The sequence below is a fragment of the Heptranchias perlo genome, unplaced genomic scaffold, assembly GCF_035084215.1.
Source record: "Heptranchias perlo isolate sHepPer1 unplaced genomic scaffold, sHepPer1.hap1 HAP1_SCAFFOLD_49, whole genome shotgun sequence".
Lineage (NCBI taxonomy): Eukaryota > Metazoa > Chordata > Chondrichthyes > Hexanchiformes > Hexanchidae > Heptranchias > Heptranchias perlo.
In genome coordinates this window covers 964,559-974,644 of record NW_027139505.1, presented here as the reverse complement: position 1 = coordinate 974,644, position 10,086 = coordinate 964,559, and positions in this window count along the sequence as shown.

Here is a 10,086-nt window from a genome sequence, read left to right as displayed (position 1 = left end):
GTTAAATTACAGCTGCCATGGGTGGACCCATTTCACCAGTCTGTCTGTGTCCTCCCGAAGACTGTTACTATCCTGCACATTGTTTACCACGTTTCTGAGTTTCGTCTCTTCTGCAAAATTTCAAATTATACCCTGTATACTCAATTCCAGGTTAGTAACACAAATCAGTCCCGGATCATTCTGGGCCTGTTTAAAAGGGGTGTCCTGTTAGTCCAGGATCATTCTGTGTCTGTTTGAAAGGTGTGGGCTGTCTGTCCCAAACAATTCTGTGCCTGTTTAAAAAGGGAATGCTGTCAGTCGCAATCCAGTCGCTGCCTGTTCAAAAGGGGTGTGCTGTCAGTCCCAGATCATTCTGTGTCTAGAATCATAGAATCATAGAATCAGTGAAAATTGCGGCACAGAACAAGGCCATTCGGTCCATCGTGTCTGTGCCGTCTGAGAAACGAGCCACCCAGCCCAATCCCACGTTCCGCATTTGTTCTGTAGCCCTGAAGGTTAAGGCTCTTCAGGTGCACATTCAGGTATTTTTAAATGAGCTGAGGGTTTCTGCCCCGATCACCCTCTCGGGCAGTGAGTTCCAGACTCCTCCCAAACGCTGGGTGAAAAAATAATCCTAATTTCCGCTCAAATCCTTCTACCAATCACTTAAAATATATGCCTCCCGGTTATTCACCACTCCACTAAGGGAAATAGGTCCTTCCTATCCACTTCATCTCGGACCCTCATAATGTTGTACACCTCAATCAAATCACCCCTGAGCTTCCTGTATCCCAAGGAAAACAACCCCATCCTCTGCAAACTGTCATCATAGCTAAAATGTTCCAGTCCTGGCAACAACCTCGTAAATCTCCTTTGCACCCTCTCCAGTGCAATTACATCCTTCCTCTGATGTGGTGACCAAAATTGTGCGCAGTACTTAAGCTGTGGCCTAACTTTTGTTTTGTACAGTTCCAGCATTAAATCTCTTCTTTTATATTCTGTACTTCGGCTAATAAAGGAAAGTATCCAGTATGCCTTCTTAACCACCTTATCGACATGGCCTGCAACCTTCAGGGATCTGAGGACATGCACTCCAAGGTCCCTTACTGCCTCTATACCTCTCAGTATCCTTTCATTCACTGTGTGTTCCCTTGCCTTGTTTGCTCTCCCTAAATGCATTACCTCACACTTCTCCAGATTGAATTCCATTTGCCAATTTTCTGCCCACCTGTCCAGTGCACTGATGTCTTTCTGCAGTCAACAGCTTTCCTCCACACGTTCAACCACATGGCCTATCTTTGTGTCATCTGTAAATTCCTTAGTCATGCCCCCTACGTTTAAGTCCAAATCGTTAATTTATACCACCAAAAGCAAATGGCCGAGTACCGAGCCCTATCGCACCACACTGGAAACAGCGTTCAAGTCGCAAAAACACCCGTCTATCATTTCAATTTGCTTCATGCCAATGAGCCAACTTTGGATCCAATTTGCCACATTCCCTTTGAATCAATGGGCTTTTACATTTTTGACCAATCTGCCATGTGGGACCTTGAAAAAATCCTTGCTCAAATCCATGTGGACTACATCAATTGCGCTGCTCTCATCGATCCTCCTTGTCACCTCATGGAAACAATCCATCAAGTTAGTCAGACACGACCTCCCCTGAACAAATCCATGCTGACTCTCCTTGATTCGTCCATGCCTTTCGAAGTGACAGTTTATCCCGTCCCTCAGAATTGATACCAATAATTGGCCAACCACTGAGGTGAGGCTGATTGGCCTGTAATAATCGGTCCATCCATCGCTCCCTTTTTAAACAAAGGCACAATGTTATCAGTCCTCCAATACTCCGGCACTAGGCCTGTATCCAGTACAATTTGGAAAATGATTGTTAAAGCCTGCGATATTTCCTTACGGGTTTCCGATAACAGCCTGGGATATATTTCATCCGGCTCTCGTGATTTATCCAGTTTCAAAGATGCTAATCCCCCGAATACTTCCTCTCTCACAATATTTACCCCATTCAATATTTCACACTCCTCCTTAACTTCAATCCCGTATCATTCATTGTCTATTTGAAAGGGATGTGCTGTCAGTCCCATGATCATTCCGTGTCTATTTAAAAGGGGTGCGCTGTCAGTCCCGGATCATTCCGTGTCTGTTAAAAAGGGGTGCGCTGTCAGTCCCGGATCATTCCGTGTCTGTTTAAAAGGGGTGCGCTGTCAGTCCCGGATCATTCCGTGTCTGTTAAAAAGGGATGTGTTGTTAGTCCCGGATCATTCCGTGTCTATTTCAAAGGGGTGCGCTGTCAGTCCCGGATCATTCTGTGCCTGTTTAAAAGGTGTGTGCTGCCAGTTCCTGAGCATTCTGTGTCAATTTAAAAGGGGTGTGCTGTCAGTTCCGAATCATTCTGTCCCTGTTTAAAATGTGTGTGCTGTCAGTCCAGTATCATTATGTGTCGGTTTAAAAGAGGTGTACTGTCAGTCTAGAATCATTCTGTGTCTGTTCAAAAGGGGTGTGCTGTCATTCCCGTATCATTCTGTCCCTTTTGAAAAGGGGTGTGCTGTCATTCCCGTATCATTCTGTCCCTTTTGAAAAGGGCTGTGCTGTCAGTCCCGCATCATTCTGTCCCTGTTTGAAAGGGTTGTGCTGTCAGTCCCGGGTCACCATGTTCCAGTTAAAAAATGGGTTTGCTGCCAGTCGCGGACCATTCAGTGTCGGCTTAAAAGGGGTGCACAGTCAGTCCCGGGTCATTCTGTGACTGTTTAAAAATCGTGTTTTGCCAGTACCGGGTCATTCTGTATCCGTTTAAAAGCGATGTGCAGTCAGTCCCGGAACATTCTGTTTCTTGATACCGGTGGAACCGAGATCAGACTCCGAAATATTATAGAGCAAGGGGAGCGAGCAGGAACGACGGGTGAGATATACACTTCACATGGAGAGAATACTGTAGTTGGAGTTGATGGGTTAAATGTCCTGTTGGTGTACCTGTCAAATTCTGTCACCTGAACTCATATGTTAAACCTATTGGTTGGGCCACAGCTCACAACCTTGTGATCAGGTAGATAGAGAACTGCCAACTTCGTCCAGCTGCCAACTGATCAGCGGTCACAGAGAAAGATAAACATTTTCCCAGGATATTTTCAGAGACTTCGGGTGGAGTTAAGAGTTTTATGTCCTGCTTGTGTGCGTGGCACATCCTGTCAGATGAGCTCATCTTTTAAAACCTGAAGTGGGGCCAAAAACTCAACCTTGTGATCTGAAAGATATAGAAATGTCAACTGAGGCAAGCTGCCAACTGATTCACGGTCGCACAGAAGGGAAATTCGTTTTTCTCCGGATATTTTCAGATAATCCCTCCCTGTGTATGTGATTATAAATACAGCAAACTCTCTGAGCCTAGATACAGAACTTGTGTCCTCCAGTTGTCTGATCCTGACTCTGAGGAACTCAGCGGAAGATGAAGAAAGTCCTGCTCTTGGTATTTGGAGTACTTGTTTTGACTCAGTCCATCACTACTCGACCGTCCATTAGTGGTTACACAGGTCGCAGAGCTTACCGACGTAAGTTTCTCTGATCTCTCAGCACCAAGTTTTGTTTAAACTATTTTATTCTCTGACTGAAGCTCACGGTTTGCTTGGTTGAATGAAAATTATTTTAAGAACGATTTAAGAATTTAATCTGAACCAGTTCCACGGATAAATCCCCCGATTGTTTAGGACGCAACTGAGCGGGTAGTGGGAATAGTGGGTGTTGTGTGATGATCGAATCAGACCAGGAATTGAAACACAAATTACTGTCCTGTGCCGAGTTAGTGAATCTCAGCCGGAGCATTGACCTGTTTGGGATGGTCTGTAATTGGCTTCAGTACTCAGGTTACACGGAAGGGGAAATTCACAGTTCCGGCTCCCGATCAGTTCTACCTGCTACAAACTGTGAGAGTGCGATCTGGATCAGGAAATCTCTTAGCCCCTTTCCACCACAATCACTGCTCAGACCGACAGATGAAGAATGGTGAATTTGGACCGATACTGGAGGCGTCTGTGGAACTGGTCCTAAAACATGAGTCAGACTTTCATAAAATGAGTGGAGGGGATTGGATCAAAAGGGTTTCAAAACCGGTTTCTGAATCCTAATAATTCTGCAGCCTTCATACAGATCAAAATATGAGGACAAGAACTACGTAGAGGAGTCAAGCGGTGAAACTGTCAATTTTCAGTCGCTGGGTGTCAGTTTGTCTCAGTTGGGAGTTGAGTGAACAAGTTTTGGGTTGATGTCCCACTGCAGTACAGACATCCCAGCACTGGGGGAGTGCTGCAATGTTGGAGGTGTCATCTTTTTGAAGAATCGGAAAACGGAAACCCTGTCGACCTGTTGTTCTATGGACAGGAAACATTTGGTGGCATTATTTGAAGAGTTCGGAGTTCTCCTGCTCTCTTGGACCAACATCGCTCTCTCAACTAACATAACGAGAAACTGCTCATCCTGCCAAGTCTCATTTGCTGTTTGTGGGACTTTGCTGTGTGCAATTTGGAAACAAAACAGTGTCGGCACTTAAGAAATAATGCTAAGTCTGTGAAACGCTTTGGGCCCTTCTGTTGACGGGAAATGTTCTATTTAAATGTCAGATCATTCTTTTCTTTGTCTCTCGTCTCAGATAGCGGGAATGGTGGACTCCATTCTGTGGAAAACCTATCGGGCCGCGCATGAGAACAAAGAGTGCGGTCTCGACAGGCCGGGGAGTGGTCAGTGTGAGGATTGATGAAGTACAAATGAGCTGTGCTCCATGTGTGGTCCAGAGTCAGTACCAGTAACACGGACAGACTCAGCTTCATGTTTTCTGATTGTTCTCCCTCCCTCTTTGTCCAGAACAGTCATATATTTAACTCTTCATTTTGGATTTTAGATCCCGACGACATCTGCAGCCATCTTGGAGCAAAGTGTCGTGAGGGCCCCTGTAAAACAAACGAGCAGATTCTGCGGAGATTCTGCCACGTTGGGTTCCAATGTTGCATCCCGAAATAGTGAAAGATTCTGTGATGGATTCTCACCAGCCCAAGATCTGCAAGTTCTCACTGAATGAAACCTTCGTTCACGGGAAGCAGTCTCTGTTTGTTTGTGTCGCTCCCATAACCCCCTGGCCCTGTATTACTTCTGTCTGAATAACGGGCTATACTCAGAAATAAAACTCACTGCATTGATCAATCCGTGTCTTGTTTCTTTTAAGATCATTGTGTTCGAGGATGGGGTGTTCAGGGGTACAATGAGGCTGAGGGAAGATGTGGGAATCGTAGGGAATGGGAAGAGGAGACCACTGCAGGGAATCTCTGAATGTGCCTAATAACACATTCAGAAAGTTATGTGTCCTGGAGTGTCAGCACTCTGACCGTTCACTGATCAAGATATCTCACTTGAACGGGTTTTTCATGCAGATTGGAAGGAGACACACATTACATCAGGCCCATCAGATTGCTTGCTCGGACATTGAAGCGAGAGCTTTACTCTGAATCTAACCCGTGCTGCACCTGCCCTGAGATTATTTAATGGGGACAGTTTAGAGGGTGCTTCAGTCCCGATCTAACCCTTGCTGTCCCTGCCCTGGGAGAGTCTGATTTGTAATTGTAGAGGGCGATTGAACAGAGACCCATGTGCAGCTGGCAGAATAATTCGATGCTGCTGGATGAACCTGCTCTTACATCAGTAACTCTCTCAACATCAGTACTGACTGATCAAAATTTTATAGGTTCAAAATCTGTGATTATAATCCAACAGCGCTCCTATTATGGAAGCATAGAAAAATATAAGAAATATTTAACTGTCAAGGGAAGCAGGGATAAAATATGTTCCACCTTCTGTCTCTCCCTCTGCCTCGGCCTAATCCCTCTGTCTCGTTTTCTCTCACTCTTTCTCTCTTTGACTCATTTTGTCTCTCTCCATGCTTCATCTTTCTCTGCTCTGATTTCTCTGCCTCTGTTATTTCTTTCTCGCCCTGTCACTCCCTGCCTCGTTCTCTCTCTTTCATTCACCTTTACAGGGTCTCTCTTTCTCTGAACCTCTCTATCTCTACCTCTCCCGTATTTAACTCTGCCTCGTGTCTCTGACACTACCTGCCTTCCTCTCTTCTCTATCCCTCGTTCCCTCTCTTTGCCTCGCTCACATTCCCCCTCACTCCATCTGTACCGCCCTTCTCCTCTCTGCCTCATTGTCTCTCGCCACGTCTGCCACTTTCCTGTCGCTCACTCCTCTTTGTCTCCCTACCTCATTCTCCTCCTTTCCATCTCTGCTGCTCGACTTTCCCTCCCTCCTTTCTATCTCTCTGCCTCATTCTCTCTCCTACCCTCTCTTCTCTCTCACTCTTATTTCCCCCTGTCACTGTTTCCTATCTGACTGTCACTTACCCACTTCCTCTCTCTGTCTGTGTCTTCTTTCTACCTTAAGATCCCTGATGCAACAGGACTATTCCCACACAAACACGTTCACACTGAGCCCAGCCTGTACTCTGAACACATTGCATGAACTGATCACAGCTTCTGCGCTCTTATTTCGCAAATGAGCTGCCCAGGATTTGCAAGGCCCACCAGTGGCCTGGAGTCCTGCAAGATTGTGCCGTTGCTCGAGAGGGAAGCCTGCTTTTGTTTTTAACTTCTGCTGCACCTCTGCCTCCACATCTCATCCAGCCGCGATTCCTGAACTTATTTTATTACGTTCTATCTTCTGGTGACATAAACACACTTGTCTTCATCCATGAATTATCCATGCCTCTGATTTGCATCTCTCTGTAAATCTTCAAGACCATGTTTTTCCTTATTTTTGACACCTTGTCTCTGCAACTGAAACTGTTTCTTCATTTTCTAATTTGATCTGAAATTATTGAATAGCTGTCAAGCAATCGCTGCTATTCTGCTGAGCTTATTTCCACGGACAGAGGTGAATCCAGGGAGCATGAATTAACCTGGTGAACCTTCGTTGCACCTCCTCTAACGCAAGTATATATTTCCTGAGGTAAGGAGACCAAAACTGTACATAGTACTACAGGTGTGATCTCATCAGAGCCCTGTACAATTGCAGCAAGTCCTCCGGACCATTTTAACCTAACCCCCTTGCAATAAAGGCTAACATATCATTTATCTTTTTAATTGATTGTCGTACCTGCATGCTTACTTTCTATGGTTCATTTACAAGGACACCCAAATCACTTTTAATTCCCGATATAAGCACACTAGGGAGAAATGAATTGAACGGTATACTGATCGTGTTCGATGAAGTAGGGTGAGGAGAGATAGAACAGGAGTTAAAGCTAAAATTGGGTTAAGGCCAATTTTACTAAGCTGAGAAGTGATTTGGCAAAAGTGGAATGGAAACAGCGAATTGAAGGTAAATCAGTGTCAGAGCAGTCGGACACAATAAAAGGGGAGCTTCAAGGGTTTCAGAGTAAATGTGTTGCCACAAAGATAAAGAGTGGGACTGCCAAATCTGCAGCCTCCTGGATGACAAGGAGCATACAGGGTAAGATAAAGCAAAAAAGGGAAGCTTATGTCAGACACCAAGAGCTCAATACGGCAGAAAGCCCAGAGGAGTATCGAAAGTGAAATTAAATTAAATCGGTGAAATTAAAAAGGAAATTCGGAAAGCAAATAAAAATATCGGCAATTAAAATTATGGAAAACCCCAAAATATTTTACAAATTTCTAAAAAGCAAGAGGATAACGTTGGAAAAAGTACGGGCTATTTGAGATCAAAAAGGTTCCCTATGTGTGGAGGTGGAAAATGTGGGTCTGGTTCTTCATGAATACTTTGCTCCTGTCTTCACAAAGGAGAGGAACGATGCAGGAATTGAAGTTAAGGAGGAAGAGTGTGAAATATTGGATGGGATAAACATAGTGAGAGAGGAAATATGAAGGAGATTGGCATCTTTGAAAGTAGATAAATCACTCGACGCGGATGAAATGTATTCCAGGCTGTTAAGAGAAACAAGGGAGGCAATAGCGGAGGTTCTGACCATCATTTTCCAATGTGTGTTCCAGAGGATTGGAGCACTGCTAACGCTGTACTATTGTTTAAAAAGGAAGAAAGAGACAGATAGAGTAATCTATTAAGTCAGTCTAACCACGGTGGTGGGCACATTATTAGAATCGATTCTGAGGGATAACATAAACCGTCATTTCGAAAGGCACGGGTTAATCAAGGACAGTCAGCAAGCATTTGATAAGGGAGGGCCGTGTCTGACTGATTTGATTGAATTTTTTGAGCAGGAAACAAGGAGTGTTGATGATAGTAACGCATTTGATCTCGTGTACATGGATTTTAGCAAGGCTTTTGACAAGGTTCCACATGGCAGGCTGATAACGAAGTACAAACGCATTGTATCCAATGGAGAGTGATTGATTGGATCCAAAATTGGCTCGGTGGCAGGAAGTAAAGGGCAATGGCCGAAGTGTGTTTTGCGAGTGGAAGGCTGTTTCCAGTGGGGTTCCGCAAGGCACTGCACTAGGCCCGTTGCTTTTTGTAGTACATATTAATTGTTTGGACTTGAATGTGGGGGGCTTGATCAAGAAGTTTGCAGGTGAGACAAAAATTGGCCGTGCAGTTGTCAGTGTGGAGAAAAGATTTAGAGTGCAGGAAGATATCAATGGACTGTTTAGATGAGCAGAAAACTGGCAAATGAAATTCAATCCAGAGAAGTGTGAGATAATGCATTTGGGAAGGCAAACAAGGTAAGGGAATAAACAATAAATTGGGAGGAACCTGAGATTGTAGAGGAACAAAGGGACCTTGGAGTGCCTATCACATATCCCTGCAGGTAGATAAGGTGGTTAAGAAGGCATGTGGAATACGTTCCGTTATTAGCAGAGGCATAGAATATTAGAGCAGGGAGGTTATACCAGAATGTATCAATCATTGGTTAACCCCACAGCTTGAGTACTGCATACAGTTCAGGTCACATATTACAGGAAAGATGTGATTACACTCGAGAGGATGCAGAGGAGATTTACGAAAACATTGGCAGGCCTGGAGAATTTTAGCGATGAGAAAAGATTGGATAGGCTGAGCTTGTTTTCATTGGAACAAAGGAGGTTGAGGGGAGATTGAATTGAGGTATATAACATTATGATGGGACGAGATAGAGTGGATAGAGATGACCAATTTCTCTGAGCAGTGATGTCAGTTCCAGGGACATAGATTCTGAACGTGGAGTCCTGGTGCTGACTGTCCTGTGTTATACAATTTTACAGAGTTTAGATATGTTTCAAGCCTATGTTATACAATGTTACAGAGTTTAGCGATGCTTCAGGCCTCTGTTACAAAATATTAAAGAGTGTACAGATATTTCAGGCCTATGTTGGACATTTTCATAGAGTTCTACCCACCAGCAATTCCTTTAATATGCAGCTGCACAGGATTTTTTTCCCCGGGAACGCCAATGTTACAAAGTAAACTGAAAGTGCCAGCAACTCTTCTGGGAAGTGGCCGTTTAGCTCAGTTGGTTGAAACAATGAAAAAACATTTTCATGTTGGTCATGTCAGTCCCGGATCATTCTGTGTCTGTTTGAAAGGGGTGTGCTGTCAGTCACCGATTGGAGAATCAAGTTTCTGTTCAGAGCATGAACCCGTAGATGGCTCGATCACACTGCAGATCATAACCAACTGAGGTGAACTGGGGCATGAAAAGCATTCAATTAATGAAACTTGTACTTCCAACAGGAAGTATTGACCCGAAACAGAAATGCGGAAATCAGAGGAGCCTGTTGCAAAGGCAAAGCAGTTAAGAAGGGAGATTTTAATTTTCACGGAGATTGGGACATAAAGACAATATATTTCCAGAGTGCATCTCGGACAGTTTTCTGAAACAATATCATAGAACTGAGAGGTTACTCGAGTCAGGAAAGAGAGAACAAACTGGGGATTTTTCTCTGGAAAAGAGAAGGCTGAGGAGTGACCTGAAAGAACTATTTAAGATTATTGATGTGTTTGACAGGGGAGACCAGAGAAGATGGGGAGACCAGAACCAGGGGTCATTACATAAGATAGTCACTAATAAATCGAATTGAATCGAATAATTAATGCAGTGGAAACTTCTTTACCCAGAGACTGGTGAGAATGTGAAGC